This window comes from Podarcis pityusensis (genome assembly GCF_964106645.2).
Source record: "Podarcis pityusensis genome assembly, chromosome: 8".
NCBI classification, from domain to species: Eukaryota; Metazoa; Chordata; class Lepidosauria; order Squamata; family Lacertidae; genus Podarcis; species Podarcis pityusensis.
Genome location: NC_138033.1, coordinates 28070558 through 28088304, shown reverse-complemented (window position 1 = coordinate 28088304; position 17747 = coordinate 28070558). Strand labels below are relative to the sequence as shown.

At 46.6% G+C, this 17747-nt stretch overlaps 1 protein-coding gene and 1 long non-coding RNA gene across 2 annotated transcripts in view; one reads left to right on the top strand and one right to left on the bottom strand.

Annotated features, from left to right (window-relative positions):
- The window catches only part of LOC308482521, a 27356-nt gene extending 9922 nt beyond the window's left edge, over positions 1 to 17434 (top strand). The window contains exon 2 of the long non-coding RNA XR_013989309.1: positions 14442 to 17434. This is a non-coding gene — a long non-coding RNA (uncharacterized lncRNA). The remainder of the gene's footprint in view (positions 1 to 14441) is intronic.
- LOC308482517 (uncharacterized protein) overlaps positions 1 to 17747 on the bottom strand; it is a 115583-nt gene that overhangs the window by 81713 nt on the left and 16123 nt on the right. The window lies entirely within an intron of this gene.

Below are 17747 nucleotides of genomic sequence, written 5' to 3'. Positions count from 1 at the left end.
AGCAGGAACGAGAAGCCAGGGTCCAAGGGTCAGGAAGCAAGGAGTCACGAAGTCAAGAGGGTCGAGAAGCAAGGAGCCAAGAAACCAAGGTGCAAGGATCAGGAAGCAAGAAGCCAAACGCAGCGAGGCAGGAAACGTGTTACTGTGGCAAAGAGCCGAAGGGAAATGCTGACCTTATATCTCTTCCGGCTCTAGCCACCAGGTGCAGTGAGTTACCAAGCGGCCTCACCTGTGCGGCCATGCCTTGCCTCTCCAGAACAAACTTAGGAAGGCCCCAGTCCTGCGAACCCCTACTGGTCACAGGGCCCGGCTCCTGCATGCACTCTTGACAACAACCCCTGCAGTAGTATATGGGAAACTAGAGGGTTGTGTCACAGAATTCATGGAATAGGTGGCCTCTGAAGAGGGATTGTAAGTAAGTAAGTAAGTGGTAACCTCATGTAGTGTTCTGCACAGCAGTTCCACACATCTGGGCACCAAGGATGGATGATGTCTTTTGAAAGAGCAGGAGCGTATTGGATGGCTGCAGGTGGTGGAGCTGAGACGTGAAAGTCATGAGCCAGGGTTTATCGCAGGAGTGGGGAACCTGTGACCCTCCAGATGCTGTTAAACGCACAAGTCCCATCAGCCTCAGCCAGCATGGCCTATCAGGGATGATGGGAGTTGTGGTCCAGCAACAGCAGGAGGGCACTAGGTTCCTCATCCTTTGTTTATCAAACTAGAAGAGCAGAGAGATGAGGAGGAGGCATGGCCAAGGACAGCAAAGTGAAGAAGGCAGCTGGGCTGGATCCACCAAGAACAGACAGGAAGGCAGTGGGGGGGATTTTTGGAGGCACTGCACATTGTCAACGGGGAAAGGTAAACGGTTTGGGCAGCCGAAAGCTGGCTATAGGCTAGGGAACAAGGGGCACTTCCAGGTCTTCATCCTGACTTGTTTGCAGAGAGAACAGATTGTGCTGCATCAGAGCAAGTGTTATTCCCAAACTTTCCAGTTATTCCCGTCACTTTCCTTATTGCAAAAAGTCTGATCTTTTGGGGAAGCAGGATTGTTGCACAAGCCCTCCAAAGCAACTATAATTGTGCAACCCGAATTTCTCATATGTGATTCCACCCAAATATAGTGACCCTCTGGATGATCCCAAGGTGAGACAAGAGAAAAGCAGAAAGGATATGACTGCAGTAGTCTAGCTAAGACATGATTAGGGGGCTTACCTGTCTTCTATTTCCCTTGAAAAAAGGACACTGGAGGCTTTGAATGTCTTTGTCATCTCTGTTTTATTTACAAACATGCAAGCAAGTGAAAGCAAAGAGACTCCTGCAGCAGGCACGAAAACTACTGCTGATCCTGCATCAGATTCCCAAAGAGAGCAGCTGCTCCCTCCCCACCAGCTACTTCCAACTAAGCTTGAGCACAAAATCTCCCAGCTCTCTGCCTGGCTCCATTTGCCTGCCAGCCCCAACGGAAAAATCTCAAGAACAGCCCCTGAGCCTGAGTTCTTACTGGCTGAAGGGTTTCACCTTCCGAAGGCAGGGAGAAAGATTCACTCCAGAAAGAAAGCCACTCCAGGCTTGGAAACAGATTACCTGAGAGAGAACCTTCTCAAATATCAAGCTACCCAAACCTTAAATTCATAGGATTGTAGAATTGTTGGAAGCACAAGGGTTATATAGCCTAACCCCCTGCAACGCAGGAATCTTTTGCCCACCATGGGGCGAGCATTGTTTGGTGTTGCATTCACATGTGTGAAGCAAGTTTTTATGACTGACAGCTGTGCATGTGTAAACTGATTCCACTGAAGAGCCTTTGTGGCTAAGGTGTCATGGAAGTTCTGTCTGTGGGAATTGCAGTGGCCTGGTCACTCATGCGATCCATCATGTCAGGTTGCAACAAACCAATTAGGAACATGGGAAGCTGCCTTATACTGTGTCAGACCATTGGTCCACCTTGCTCAGAATTGTCTACAGACTCGTAGCAGCTCTCCAGGGTTTCAGAAAGGAGTCTCCCCCAGGCCTACCAGGAGATGCTGAGGATTAAACCCAGGACCTTCAGAGGCTCGACCAGTGAGCCACGGCTCCTCCCCATACACATGTGAACCAGTCTGGTGGCAAATGAGCAAGCTGAATATACTGCCCTGTAATGTACAAAGTGATTTGAAGATGCTTCTGAGAGGACCTTTGTCCTATACCTGAATGGTCCCAAGCCATTCTTGGTCATGCAAGCACTTGCAATCATCCACAAAAGTCAGTGAAATACAGCCAGAAGCACATTTTGTGATTTGAGACAGCATTGCAGTTATTATGGGAACTGATACTGGCTGTATCTGTGCTTCCCCGGTTATAATAATCGCCACCACTTGTAGCATCTACATTTTTCTAAGCTTGGTACCAAGTAGCCTCCCAAAGTGAGCCCAAACTGCAAGAGTGGGCTGAAGCGGGAATCACAAGGCCTCAAGTTCCCTGAGATTTCTGAGAAGATCTAAAGAAAATAACAAACACAGAGAGGAGGCAATGGGATAGGAGAGAGGAGATAGGAAGGGTAAACTACCTGAGCAATCTGTCTAGGAGTATCCCTTTGAAAGGGCACCCTAGTGCAGCACTAAAACTGCTAGCATGTCTGCAAAACTAAACAGGGTCCAATATGGTTTCAAATTAGATGGGGAAACACATGTTGAGATTTCTGCATTGCAGGGGATTGGACTAGATGGCTCTCAAGGTTCCTTCCAAGTGTACAATTCTATGATTCTATGAATGAGATGGTGCAGTGGGGGCAAGGATATGAAGTTCCCAGTGGTGGTTGATGAATATTAGAGCTGGTAGGTTGCAAAGCAGGGAGGCCAACAGTAGGTGGAGCCAGAGCAAATGGTAGGCAGAGACAGGCAAAGCCAGAGCCAATGACAGGCAGGGCCAACTCATTCTAGTGTTGTCCCCATCTTCCTCCCTGTTGAACTCTACAGGTACTGAGGAGGAGGAAGCTGATAATCAGTGCCACCCCCTGGGCCAGATATAACCAGGCAGGTGGGGGCTGGTTGAAGGCAGACTGTGGTTGGTGAGCTCAAATAGGTCTTCCTCCAGTGAAAGTTTCTATCTAGAATAAAGGGGAGCAATGTCAATAATCTGGATGGAGAAGGGCTGGTGGTATTCCAGAAGAAAGGCTGAGCACCACAAGCAATTGCAGATAGAGTACTTTTAAAGTTTCCCACCACAGTGCATGTGGGGGAATATTTGCAGGAGGAAGGTGAACTCCATGTGCAAAATTGAATAGGGAGCCCATAGCAAGGCTGTACTTGACCGTGTGCAAAAAGGGTTCGACATGCAAAAGCGAAGCGGTGGATCCTAACCTCCTCAAGAACTGCAAATGGCTGTTGATTAGTTTACCTGGAGGGACAGTGGGCGCTTGCAGACTGTCAGGTTTTCAGGTGATTCAATTACATACTGACAGATTCACACCACGCAATTAGAGTTGACTGGGAGGTATTGCTGGACATACCCACTTCCCACTTTTTGCAGAAAGGAAATGCACTAGAAAGTGTGGAATAACACTTGTTTCCACCTGACCTCTCTGCAAACATCATCAGGATGAATGGCCAATGAACTGGTCACCTAGAAGTTCCCAGTGCTTACTTGTTCTTACCAGAAGCTGCTGAATGACAGAGGCAGCACCTGCCTGTGTTGGCTGTGTGCAGCTGAATCAGGTGCTACATCAGGTACTTGCATCCCTCTGGGATCCTTGCTCCTCCCAGGCAATGAGGACAAGTTTAACTCCTGCTAGAGAGGGTAGCTAGTACACACCAAGCTTAGCTTTCCTCTGCTGTGCTTTGCACAGTCACTGGTAGTGAAGCTGAATGAGCCAGGGAGTCAAGGGTCTGCCCTGAAGGACAGAGAGAAGAAGCATCGCTGCAACAAGACCCACACCTTTGAGCAAAGGTTGCCAGGTGGGTGGGATGATTGGGGGGGGGGAGGATAGCGGTGGAAGGACATGAGTGCTGCATCCTTCTCTTAACAAATGTATAGAACAGAGCAACCAAAATGGCCAAGGGGCTGGAGCATCTCTGTTATGGAGAAAGGTTGCAGTGTTAGGGACTGTTTAGTTGAGAGGGGAAATAATGGGAAGCATGGTTAGGGATGGGGAGAAATCAATTCAGTTCCAAAATTTACCTAATTTGCACTTTCTGAAACAACATGCGAACCGAGACAGCTATTCTTTGAAATTTGCACTTTTGCCAATGTTGCAATGCAGTTCCCCAGCCGAGTGCGGTGCATAAAAATGCACACGCCAGAGTAAAGTGTACATAAAAATGTGCATGTTAGTGCAAATAGCATACACAAATGCATTGTAGTGGGGAACACTGCTTTGCAGGAAAGATTGCACACAAACATGTATATTAATGGGAAAGTAACGCCTAAACGCTAGGGAAATTTCTTGAGGACTTAAGAAACAACAACACACCAATGGATGTGAAAATGGCGAGAAGTGAATTTAGGACCAGAAAAGCGAGAGTCTGATAAAAACCAAAATGGACTGATTTCCTAACCCCAATACATGATTGAGTTGTATAACATTATGCATGGTATGGTGTAGAGAGAAGTTTTTCTCCTCTCATAATACTGGAACCTGAGGTTATTCAATGATGCTTTAAAAGGGGATTAGACAAATTCACGCCAGGTCAGGCTGTGAATGGCTACTTGTCACAGTACGCCTCTGAGTACCCGTTGCTGGGGAGCATGAATGAGGGCATGCTCTTGGGCTCATGTCCTACTTGTGGGCTTCCCAGAGGCATCTGGTTGGCCACTGACAAAAGAGGATGCTGAACTAGATGGGCCTCTGGCCTGATCCTGCAGGGATCTTCTTATGCTCTTTCCCTATTGCTGTACCCCTTTGCAGCCTTTGCCCCTAAGCCAGGGACGAGGAATCTCAGGATCAGGGGCCAAATGTGGCCCTGCAGACCTCTCTGCCTGGCCCTCAGAACTCTCCCCAGGTCACTGGCCTTGCTTGGAACCCCCCTTGAGTGTTTTTGCCTGGTCGGAAAGGATGCTTGCTTGGGGGGAGGAGAGCGAAGGGTGTGTGGATGTTGTGTTGAAACTGTACAAAGATAACATTCACATTTGTTACTCTATGCACCACTGGCATTTGGCCTTCAGAAGGTTGCCCAGAAGGGAATGTGTCCCTCAAAATGGGTCTCTTCCCCCCTGCTCTAAGTCTAAGCCATTTCCTTTTCACCATTTCCTCTCCCCAAGCCAAGCTTATTTCTGGTCTTCAGTGGCCAGTTGGTGGGAATGTGGCCTGGGAGAGGGATGAAACAGATGGGGGCAAGAGTTCAGCATCATCTCCCATCTGACACTGCCCACCCCAATCTACCGCTGTACCGTTATGCAGCAGCAACCCCTTGTTTTAATGCAGGCGTCTAGTTTCCCCCTTAAGGAATGAGGCTGGAACAGTCAGTGGAAGAAGTTCTTCTTCCCCAGCCCTGCATAAAAGGATGGCTGGCTGGGCCTTCACTACTATTGGGCAGAGTGAGGTGGCTGTCTCAGGTGAGAGTGGCAGGGTGTGTTGGCAAGGTGTTTTTTGGGGGGGACAGGGCTGTGTGTGCCACACGGCTGGCCCTGCCCTTCCTAAGCTGGCCTGCTTCCCCCAGATGCAGTGGAAGATGTCGAAGGATGCCAGGCTCAGCTGCCACCTCCTCACAGAGCCACCTTGGCCAAGAACTGTCAGCCTCTGCAAGGTCATGGGGCAAACTGGTTTTCCAGTCCAAGCTGGCAAGGGTTCAGCAGATTTGTCAGCCTTCAGAGCAGAGCTGGGAATGGAAATGCACAGAGTCTTTCTCGTGTGTGTGTGTGTGTGTGTGTGTGTGTGTGTGTGTATTGCTTTCCCCTCACAAGTACATTGTGCTCCAGTTGGTTCACCGAAAATAGACAGCTGCAGGGTTAGCAAAATGGAATCATAGAATTGTAGGGTTGGAAGGGATCTCAAAAGTTATCTAGTCCAACCCCTTGCAGTGCAGGAATCACAGCTAAAGAATCCCTGACAGATGGCCGTCCAACCTCTGTTTAAAACTCTCCCAAGAAAGAGAGTCCAGCACTTTCTGAGGTAGCCTGTTCCACTGTCAAGCAGCTCTTACTGTCAGAAAGCTCTTCCTAATGTTTGGTTGCAGTCTCCTTTCATTTTAATTTGAATCCATTGGTTTGAGTCCTGCCCTCTGGAGCAGCCGCTCACTCCATCTTCCAAGTGAGAGCCCTTGAGACTGCATGACTCTTTGCATCACCGTGCGCCTCAGAAGAGGGTTGCAGGGGAGGGGCATTTCTGCGGCCTGGGCAGACTTTTTAAACATCACCACTAAAGCTTTCTTCTTTGTCTTCAAAGACTCTGTGACCAGTTTGGGGCATGCACTCAAATTATGTATCATGCATATGAAATTCAAGGCATTTTGAGCAACAACCCTCTCACCACCAGTTGTTTAAAACCATAAAGCTTCACTTTATTAATAATGGGTCTTCCAGACAGTTGCTATTTTGCAGGTGGCCACTCTGGGCATCTTATAGCACATATTAAAAATGGTAAAACATCAGACATGAAAAGTTTTCTGATACAGGACTGCCTTCAGATGTTTTCTAATAGTCAGATAGTTGTTTATTTCCTTGACATCTGGTGGGAAGGCCCTCTGCCTGGTTCCCTGTAACCTCACTTCTCTCAGTGAGGGAAATGCCAGAAGGCCTTCAGAGCTGGACCTCAGCGTCTGGGCTGAATGATGGGGGTGGAGATGCTCCTTCAGATATACTGGGCCGAGGCTGTTTAGGGCTCTAAAGGTCAGCACCAACACTTTGAATTATACTTGGAAACCTACTGGGAGCCAATGTAGGCTTTCAGGACCGGTGTTATATGGTCTCAGCAGCCACTCCCAGACACCAGTTTAACTGCTGCATTCTGGATTAGTTAATTAACATTTATTAGTCCTCACCAGGCCCCGATGGTGGAGGTGGTGCCGTTAGATTGCGAACCACCTGAAAGAGTCTTCTGCTGCTGTTTTATGCAGATGCAATGGAGGCGGTGAAGAAGGTACTCTTCACTGTCGCTATCGCCACTTGGTATGCTCGATGTTTAGCTCTAATCCAGTCCTATTCAGAATGCGTTTTCCGCCACCAGCACTCAAGTGATTGTTTCATCGCCCTCAGCTCTGGGGGAAACCATGGGGCTCTCTGGGCTCCATGCAATCGGAGAGGGTGCTTCAAAGCCAGCCAATAGCCCTGGTTAACTCCGCATTCTAGCAGGCCACCAGGGAATCAGCTAAGAGGCCATCAACATGGGATAAAACACCTCCTACTACTCTTTGGAAACCATTTGGATCCATTAAGTGGTGGGGGTGGACCATGTTAAAGGTGCAAGAGCCCTGTCCTCTTTTCTGTCTCACCATCCTACTTCAAAAACGAGGTCTGCAGCTGCATGGGGAGTTTAGGGAAAGTGCATCTCCCAGGCCACTGCTCCTGAAAATATCAGGTGGGCACACCTGAAACACAACAGTGCCTGTCTCCTGTCCTTAGGTGCTTCCCACTGCATCCCCATGACTTCCTTCTTTCTACAGCCCAGTGAGTATAAGGAAAGTCCTGCCTGCATCAGCCCAAAGACTCTTAGTTGAGAAGAAAGGTGCCTAGGGCAATATGACACTTGTAGGTCACCACTCTAGATGGACAAGCCAGTTCCACAGTTCCCTGTCTCTACAGGTGAGGCCACCTTGCTCATCACAAAATAGAGGCATTCTACAGGTACTCAGCAACACTTACTTCCCCTTTGGAAAAGGCAAGAAGGGTAGCAGTGGCAAGTCGTCTTCCCTATTATGCTCAAACTCAGTCCCTATTACATTTGCTCCTCTATCTTTCCCCAGCCTAAGTCCTTCTCACAATGCTGCAACACCCTCCCTTTCTAGGTGGACCTAATGTATTCTGGAAGCAGAAGAGCATTTCACAACAGTGGCAGCAGGAAATGGGGATACAGGAAGCTACCTTAGACCAACAGACCATCTAGCTCAGTATCGGCGACTTTCCCAGTCCTGCCTGCAGATTAGGAGGGGCGAGATGGAAGAAGAGGACAGGGCTCCTGCACCTTTAATAGTTATGAAGAAGGAATTTCAGCCAGTGTAGCCAGTTTTCACATAAGGCACACCTGCTGAGATTCCTCTTCTACAATTAAAGGTACATGAACACCAGCCTCTTCATCCATCCGACTACCCTACGGAAGGTGCCCGGGATTGAACCAGGGACCTTCTGCAGGCAAAGCATGCACTCTGCCACTGAGCTTCAGCTCTCACTTCTACTCTTCCTTCTTATGTGTGTTCTAGCAACCTCATATCAGGAATTCTAAGATAGGTCAGGAATTCTAAGAAACCAAAAAGCCTCATATAACCAACATGCTAAAGTCTAATTAATGCATGAAGGGGTTAATGCCATAGAGCAATCTTAGGTCACCTTGGGAGGGACTAGATAATCAAGGCTTGTTCCCCTCCAGTTGGCCTAAGAAGCTCAGCAATGTGAGGAGGTCTGAGCTGGTTGCTGCTCCTATACCAACAATTTAATAATTTAATCACTGCAACTAAGTCAAGTTTTACTGCCTGTGCAACTTTTTCTGAATGCTGTATGGAAAAGCACATGAATCTGACCTTTGGAGAGTTTGAAAGTAAGCTACGGTATTTTTAACTTACCAGACATGTGGCATTTTCTATGCTGGGGAAGAGGGAAACTGTGGAAGGAACTTGGAAGGGCATTTTCAAGGTCTGTATTTCCATGCTTTACTTTGCTGTGTATTTTGTGATTTAAAATCTCTGCTGGGGTTCTCTCACCAAAGAGCACTTGCTCCAAACCTGGATATTTGCATCCATGAATTCTTCTTTTAGACCTATTTTATTTTTCCTTGCCACCAACCAAAACCAGTGGTTAAAACCAGTGCAAGGGTTCAGTCCACCATATTGATTCAAAATGGCATCTAGTTGTATCCAAACATGCAAAAACCTGTTCCTTCATCTCAGGAGCTAGAATGCAAAATTTGGCTACAATATCTTAAAGAGGGGTCCAAATGCACAGTGAACAGGTTTCCAAAATACGTAGAATCAAGAACCAGTTGTCAGTATGAAGGATGGGGCTCATCCCAGTTTGTGTGTCCAGATTGCAAATGGAACTGGGGATGCTTGCTAGAGCTGATTTCTCTCTTGCCTGGGGCAGCTTATTTGATAGTCCTTTAAACCTGCTGTGGTTCAGGAGAAGTCTTCAGCACCAGCCTTGAACCACAGAGACCTGGCTATGATTGCTTTCTGGATTTGTTTTGCCATTACTGACCTGATGTCAGTGGTGTCCCCCACCCCACCTCCCAAGACCCTCAGCAATTAACATTCTCAGATGCAACACCCCAAACATGCCTCCCAGACTGTATCTAGGACAGGGCTGACCTGGTGCAGCTGCCATGGGTCTTTGGTGGGTGTCCAGAACTAGGCAAGGAAGAAAATCTGGTGCTTTTGACAATCTCTGAAGGGACCTGGCCAAACCCCATTAAATGCTGTGCAGGGAACAGACCCTTCCAGCCTTTCCTCTATCTAGTTCTTCGTGGTGATGGCATTACTATATCAGCCTCAGGATAACATCCTGAAGGCCTTCTTAGTTTAGAAAGAAAGATAACTTTGGATGAGTACATAATATACATTTAAAGCACATTCAAAACACATTTTTCTCCCCTCCAAAATCTTGGGAACCATGGTCTATAGAAGGTGCTGGGAATTGTAGCTCCATGAGGATTGGAGCTCCATACCTTTCCTAGGATTCTGGGGTTGGGTGTATGTGCTTTAAATGTCTGGAGTGTAAGCAGTCTACAAAGAGGGAGGGCAAGATAGAGGTGTATTAAACTGTCCTTGGTGTGGAGAAAATGCACAAAAATAAGTTCTTCCTCACTGGGACAATTCAATGAAACCAGATAAGAGGAGACTCAGAGAAAGAGGCGGCCTTCTTTACACAATACAGTTGGCTTGCAGAAATCACTGACACACGAGCCAGTGGTGGCCACCCAATTAGGTTACTTTAAAGGGGGATTAGATGAGAAGTCTATCCATGCCTACTGGTCATGATGGTTATATGTTGAGATGACTGAGAATTTCATTTCCATACTTTTAAGAAAACCAGGATGATTTACAGTTCCTGGATCAGAATAGTTATGCTTCACAGAATGATTCAGATATGGGTCATAAGAGACTTATGAATTAAAGTGTGTGAAACTGATGTGCGTCAGAAACAGGTTGATCTGTCCATCCCTAGTTATTGAGAACCTCCATGATCAGAGGTCATATGCTATTGAAAGCTGCTAGAGAGTAATTGCTGGGGAGGACAATTGCCTTCATGTCCTGCTTCTGAGCTTTCCAGAGGCAACTGGTTGGCCGCTGCAAGGATCAGGACGTTATACTAGATACATAGTCCTCAGTTTTTCCACACCCAGGACCCATATTGAGCCCAAGCATGTATTTTGGGGGACCCACTTCATAATACAGTAGTACCCCTGGTTACGTACTTAATTCGTTCTGGAGGTCCGTTCTTAACCTGAAACTGTTCTTAACCTGAAGCACCACTTTAGCTAATGGGGCATCCCGCTGCCGCCGCTTGATTTCTGTTCTTATCCTGAAGCAAAGTTCTTAACCCGAGGTACTATTTCTAGGTTAGCAGAGTCTGTAACCTGAAGCGTATGTAACCTGAGGTACCACTGTATATACTCTCTCTCTCTCTCTCTCTCTCTCTCTCTCTCTCTCTCTCTCTCTGTGTGTGTGTGTCAAGATTATATATCGCTTAATCAAAATAATATCTCTAAGTAGTTTGCGTAAAAAGTTAAAAAATATTCATTAAAATAGCAGTAAAAACAGGTTTGATAGATGTAATAAAATTGTCAAAATAATGAAAAACCAACAGATTTTAAATGCAAATATACACAATAATATGTCCAAGTAGGCTTGCCTAAACACAAAAGGGTTTCAGCAGGCACCAAAAGTGAAGGGATCTGTCTAATTTCAATGGGCAGCGAGTTCCAGAGTATAAGTTTGATTAAATGTGCTGAACAAGCATTATGTGGCACTTGTAGAAATGCCAGTTCCTGAAACCGCAGCAGTCAAGTGAGTAGATATGGGGTGAGGTGATTGTTCCCAAGCTATTAAGGGCTTTATCTATTGATAGGAACCCATTCAATCTAGCCTGGTAACAAATCAACAGCCAGTGCAGATCTCCGAGCAGGGGTGCAATATGCTGATAGGATCTTACTCCTGTCGGCGGTCATGCTGCAGCATTGTGCACTAACTGCAATTTCTGGACCAAGAGCAAAGGAGGCCCCACACAGAGTGCAATGCAGTTATGCTGCCGCTGCCGCCCACCTTAGGTCAGGCTGAAACCCTGTACCTAGTGGCTCTTGACCTGCCATGGGCCTAATCCAGCATGGGTGAGAGGTGCTGTGGCTGAGGAGGGGGTGTTGCCTGGAAAGCATCCCAAGGGCCAGATAGACAGGAGTGGAGGGCCGTATTTGGCCCCTATGTCTGAGATCCCGCACCCTGTTTTCTGGTTTGGATTCAAGAGCTAGAGGGGACTCATTTGGGCTCTTGTAGGGCTTATGCATACTTGTCTTAATCATTTCCAATAATTTCCAATCAGCCTTAATCATTTCCAAGCCAATACACAAAGTGAAAAGCAGCTATCCTTTGAAATTCATGCAGCTACAAATTCTGCAATGCAGTTCTCCAACCCCCCAAAAAAGTATAGCAAAATGCATGTAAGTTAGTGAAAACAATGTGCAGGAATGCATTCTATCAGGGGAAATTGATTGCAGAAATATGTGCAAAGTTGCATAAAATAATTCATATATTGGGAGAAATGAACAGGAAAGTGCATAGGAATTTTTGTGTGATTAAAAAAAAATGCAAACTGATGTGGAAATGGTGTGAAATGGACTTGAAATGGGAAAAATGAGGAACTGAAAAGAACCAAAACTGACAGATTGGTCTGCCCCTAGGTTCTGCACCCAAGGAACAAATCGCAGTGCAGGGAGGGGATTTTGACCCAGTTCCTGCTATGTTTGTGGGAGGGTTCATATGATCCCAGAGGCAGAGGCAGTAGAGTGGGCCAGCATCTCAGGAATGCAGCCAACAACATCTCATAAAAATAATCTTGCTGGGAAAAACCCACAGCCCTCTTATCTGACAACAAAGAGCCAGGCACCTTTGGAAAGCGCCAAAGCAGGGTACAGAAGGTTGTCCCCAGCACCTGATACTCAGGAATAGACCCCTTTTGTCCATGGAGGTTCTGCTTAGCTGCCACGATGAAAAGCCTCTGAGAGATCTGCCTTCTGCAGATTTGTCTAAACCCAATCCAGCTTCCATTCTGGATTCTCTGGGACTTCTGAGTAATAAGTTTATTTCTACCTAGCAGTGCTGTGTGCGCCAGAAGCAGTTTAGTCATGCCGGCCATATAACCCAGAAAGCTGTCTGCAGACAAATGCCGGCTCCCTCGGCCTGAAGGTAGACGTGAGCGCCGCACTCCATAGTCGAATTCGCCTGGACTTAACCAACCAGGGGTCCTTTACCTTAAATAGGCAGTCTGGATCCCAACCCTTCAAAATCACAATGTGAAAAGTGACAAACTCTCAGCTCACCCCTCTTGAGAGTGTGAAGCTGGCAAGAGCACCTTCTCTGCAGGCAAGTGGGAAGATGAGGGCAGCTTTTTGGAGCCGCTGCAAAGCTAGACTCCAGAGCTCCTTTGTGTTTGCTAGGTTTGGACAAACCTAACCGGCACTTTCCGAAACAATATGCAAACCAAAACACATCCACCCTTTGAAATTAACACTTTCTTGAGTTTTCCAGTGCAGTTCTCCAGTGAAGCAACGTGTCGTAAAATGCATATACTAGAGGGAAGTGTGTATTAAAATGCATACGAAAGTGCAAATAGCATACATATGGGGGAATTGTTTTGCAAAACCATGTATAAAAGGCAAAACTGCAAATAAAAATGTGTATATTAAAGAGAAAATTGCACTCATCCACATGCTTGAGATCAGCCCTGATGTGCTAGCTTTTTTCTGGCACATGGGACAGCAATACAAGCATCCCTCTCCACCACTTCTGCATTCTACCACTTTATGTGGCTGTGTGTAGATCAGGCCTGTCTCTCAGCCTCACCTACCTCACAGGGTTGTTGTGATGATAAAATTGGATGCCCAAGAAGCTCATGAGGGGGGCACAAATGTGAAGACCATCTCCTCTTGTTTGCATGCAGCATTTGGCAAACAGAGAGGCATACTGCCTTTGACCAGGAAGTTTTTTAAAGCCAACTTTGATGATGGATGTTGGAAGAACATCCCACTGAGGCTGGTCCCTTTGGGTGTCTCCACTCTAGTCTACCCTAGGGTAGACTACTTGCCTGCCTTCTTACTTACAAGCAGTCCAGAGGTTGGCCTTGGCTGCCAGCTTCTTCTTCCTCCTTAATCTCAGTGTTGCCCTTGTAGAACTCAGCTCTGCCTGTCACAGGCTCCGGCTCCCCCTGCTGTTGGTCTCCCCTACCTTATGCCCTACCAGTCCCAACACAAACCAGCCACCACTGATAACATCTCCTCTATGTGCTGGGCTGGCGTAAGACATGCCTGAAGTTGCATCCAGACTGTGTCAGTATTTTGCAGGAGGGATTCAATTCTGATTCCTGGAGATGTAGCTTCATGCAATTAAAAGTGGATTAAAGCACTCTGGTGCAACAAATCCACTTAAAAATAAACAGCAGGCCTTTTGTGGTTAGGAAAGTCACAGGGAAGTGCATTTTTAAAAGTGTGGGATAGATGATTAACAGGAAGATGTATAAATGGCGCAGAAGCAAATCAGGATGAAATCAGGATAAATGCTTGTGGTTGTACAACTCCACAAGCAAATAAGAATGAATGGGTTCCTTTAGCAGGTGGGATGCGTTAGGCCACCTTTTAGGTAGGGGTGTGTGTGTGTGTGTGTGTGTGTGTGTAGGTTTAATTTTGTATTGGTTTTTTTGTTGTTTGTATTGTGAGTCACTCTGAGCTTACATTTTGTTTTTTTAAAAAAATAATGAAAAAGACAGACACCGTGAAGTCTCTGCATAACCTTTGTGCGAGCAAATCAGGATGAATGCTCAACAAACAGGTCATCTGGAGGCAAAATACATGATGGGACCCCTACATTCCACACACAGAAGCCAACCAGATTGGCCCTCCAGCACTGGCAACAGCACAGCATCTTCCACAGCACCTGAGAGCCATAGGCTAGCTTAGGGGGGCAGGCTTGCATTATCCTCCCATAGCTTGCCACAACTTTCTACCTTCATAGCGGTGGATGCTTAAGGCAGCTGCCTCACTCTGCCCAATGTAAGGGCTGGCCACGCCCATGAGTTTCTCTGACCTCCACTAACAGATTTTTCTTATTTTTCAGGGATCTTGCTGGGTTCCTCTGTGAGGCACAGGACAGGAGATGAAGCTGCCCACTCCCTCTTTCGCTCCCTCCTGAGCCTACATACTTCTTCATATGCCCATATGGAGTCGGCTGGCATTATGGAATGTTAAGAAGTATGTATCATTGGGATGGGATCCCTGCCTGGAATGACCTCTCCTCATCGGCTCTCGGCCTGCAATTTTCCGGAAGCAGCAAACAACTCTGAATACGCCACACAGAGCAGCTGCTAGAGAAGGGAAAGGAGTGAGTGCTTGCCTGTATGCTTTTGTGCCCCTGGCGCTGGTAAAAAGGAACCAGATCGACTGGCAAATGGATTTGGTCCCCTTCAACCAGCTGTAGTGGTGCATGCAACCTCTGGAACGCCTGTCTGGTTTAACCGTGACCCTAAGAACATACCTTTGTATGCCACCATCCCATGAAGGGCAGAAAAATGGCAGAGTTTGGGCTGCGGAATCAAAGTTTCCATTATATTCTCTCTCTCTCTCTCTGTCTCTCTCTCTCTCTCTTCCTCGCTCCTTTCATTTCCAGCAACGTGTTGTAAACATAGCTTGGAAATAGTTTGGCAACATTTGCTGAAATCTCAAAAGCCAGGAAACAGTTGTGGAAGGTGTTCAGATATTTATGTGTATTTAAAGAATTTTTATCCACAAAATGAGCCAAGTAAATTAATGAATCCCAAGTATCAATACAAACAAGATGGTTCTTTCCCATAGACTGAAGGGTTGTCTACACTTCTGCTTGCCCTGTGCCAAGAAAGCACAGGTCTGAGCAGTTTTGCTTTTGTCCTCCTCCTTTCCGCTCAAAAACCTGTTCTTTAGTGCTAAATTGAAGCAAACGTCAATCTGGAGAAAACCCAACTGATGTTTGCACCAATAGAGCGGGTTATGCCGGGAGAAAGTGATGGGGTTAAGTGGAAGTGTGGATGAGCCCTGACAGTCTAAAAGATATGGCACAAAAGGAAAAGAAATGGGGAGGGAGGAAATCTAGTCAAGAGGCAGGGGTTTCAGTAACCTGTAGAACTCTTTGCCCCTCCTGGGACTGGCAGAAGCAGAACGAATTGTGCAAAACAGTAAAAATTCTAAATAAATGTTTCAACACATGTCCTGCTGGACAAGGCCAAAGGTCCATCTAGTTCAGCGTTTCCAGTGGTGGCCAATAGAGTACAGAAACAGCAAAAAAAAAACCCCATCCCTGGCCACGATTTCCATTTCAGCAGCATAATTAACTTGTGGAACTTACTAACACATGGTATGAAGTGTCCAGTGGCAATAGGGAGTGGGGATTCCTGTACTATTCACATTTGTACTGTATAGAAGAGGGAAAGTTGAAGGGGTATCTTTTCTCACCCTGCAGGTCTCTGGAATGACAAATAGCACTTGCCAAAATCTTTTTTATACAAGACCATCACTGTATAGCTCTACCCTACATCTCTAGAAGGCCCCACATCAGTCCCCAGATATAAAGGGATGTTGGGCACCAGAGCTTGGAAACGCCTTCCTTGTGGGCCTTGGGAGGCTGTTGCTCATCAGAAGTCAAGAGTGCTGCCCTGAATGAGCCAGCAGTGTGACTCAGAATAAGGCACACAGGTGTTCACAGGTGTCTTCTGCTTCTGGTCACTGGGGAGGCAACCTGGGGGAATCAAGGTTTTAATTGCCCCTGAGCCTGGATACCTCAGGCTCCCCACTGCCGCATTCTGCATTTAGGGAGATAACACTGAATTCAACCACGGCTTGCTGGTCACATGCTGACTTTAGCATTATAGTCTGAGGAGCTGCAGGGTTCACATTGTGGACTCAGGTGCCAAAGGATCAAGCGGACGGTCTACCAAAAGCAGGCTAGGGGATGCCTCCCCCCCCACATCCATACATAATTGTGAACCACAGATCACTCAGTATATATGTTGTTCCCCATCTCTGCTCCTTCACACCCTGTTTCTGTGAGTTGATGGCAGTTGGATTTTTAATTTGTTTTTTAATTAATAGATCATAGTTAACCTGAGCTGGCCATTTCAGTCCTTCAGAAATTTAATCCTCAAAGATGGGATGGGCTTATTAGTGGACATTAAATCATATCTTCTGGCTATGCAAAGCATCTCTTGCGTGAACATTAAATAACGTGATGGATTTTGGCCCGCGCCCACCAGCCCATTGCTTTTGCTAACCATGCAGAGAGGCAAAGAGTGCTGCAGGAGGGCACGGAAGCCCTGCCTGCTAGATCAGGAGGCAAGTGAAACAACATCCATGAAAATCCTTAGAAACACATGGGGGGGGGGGGTTCACTAGGAGAGAAGTTTAGTTTTTAAAAGCTTTATTGCTTAAAGGGTTTACATGGGTGCCATAGAGCAATCCATTGCTGTAGGGAAGGCAAACAATCCACATTGCTTAAGCCAAGTGCGAACATGGTAAGATTCCTTTCCAGCCCCATCAACCAGCAATCTGTACAGTGGCACCATGTTTGGGGGGGCCCCAGGCACCCACAAATTTTTTGTTGTGGGTACCCAGCCTCCACATCCCACCCACAATGTCTGCCACTGCCACTCCCCTGTCATGTGCCACGCACACCCCCACCTGTGCATCCCCGGGGGTTGGGCTTCCACCGTGGGGCCTCTGAGGCCCCTTGGCAGATGCAGTTTCATGGTAAGGCAGTGGGGCCCTCAGGGAAAATGTGCCATGAAAGAAACTAGGCCTGTGCAGGCCCAATTTCTTTTATGGCACACACGCGCCACAACAAAATGGTGTCTCAGCATGATGTTGCGACAAGTGTGCTGGGCACCCACAGTTGGGGAGCCAAATTGGCACCCCTGCGTCTATATAGTCCTTGGGCCAGACCAGAAATCCGTATTGTGTAAGGTGACAAAACTTCATTGTTTTCTAAAGGTGTTTCTGGATTGCATTCTCAAATGACAACCCATTCAGACTGTTTTTTTTTAAAGCTTTTTATGTCACCAAGACTGCTAAAGCTTTTTTTTTTTTAACCTAAATTAAGCTACAATGTGTGAACAAATTGTCCAATTTTAAATTTTAAAACTGTGTTGGAAAGCTGATGGATTTCTTAGAAATAACTACAGTGCAGAAATGACTGGCAGAATCCGAGACCAGGGAGAAGAGTCGATGGAGGAAGATTGGAAAAAGTTTAAAGACTATCTACAGAAATATTGTAAAATTAATGAATGCTAGAATGATGTTGGATAGAAACTAAGTGAACTTTAGCTGAAAGGTTACAAGGAATATGAAAAAATGAATTATTAATATGTAAAAATCCAAAATTACAATACTTTATGATTAA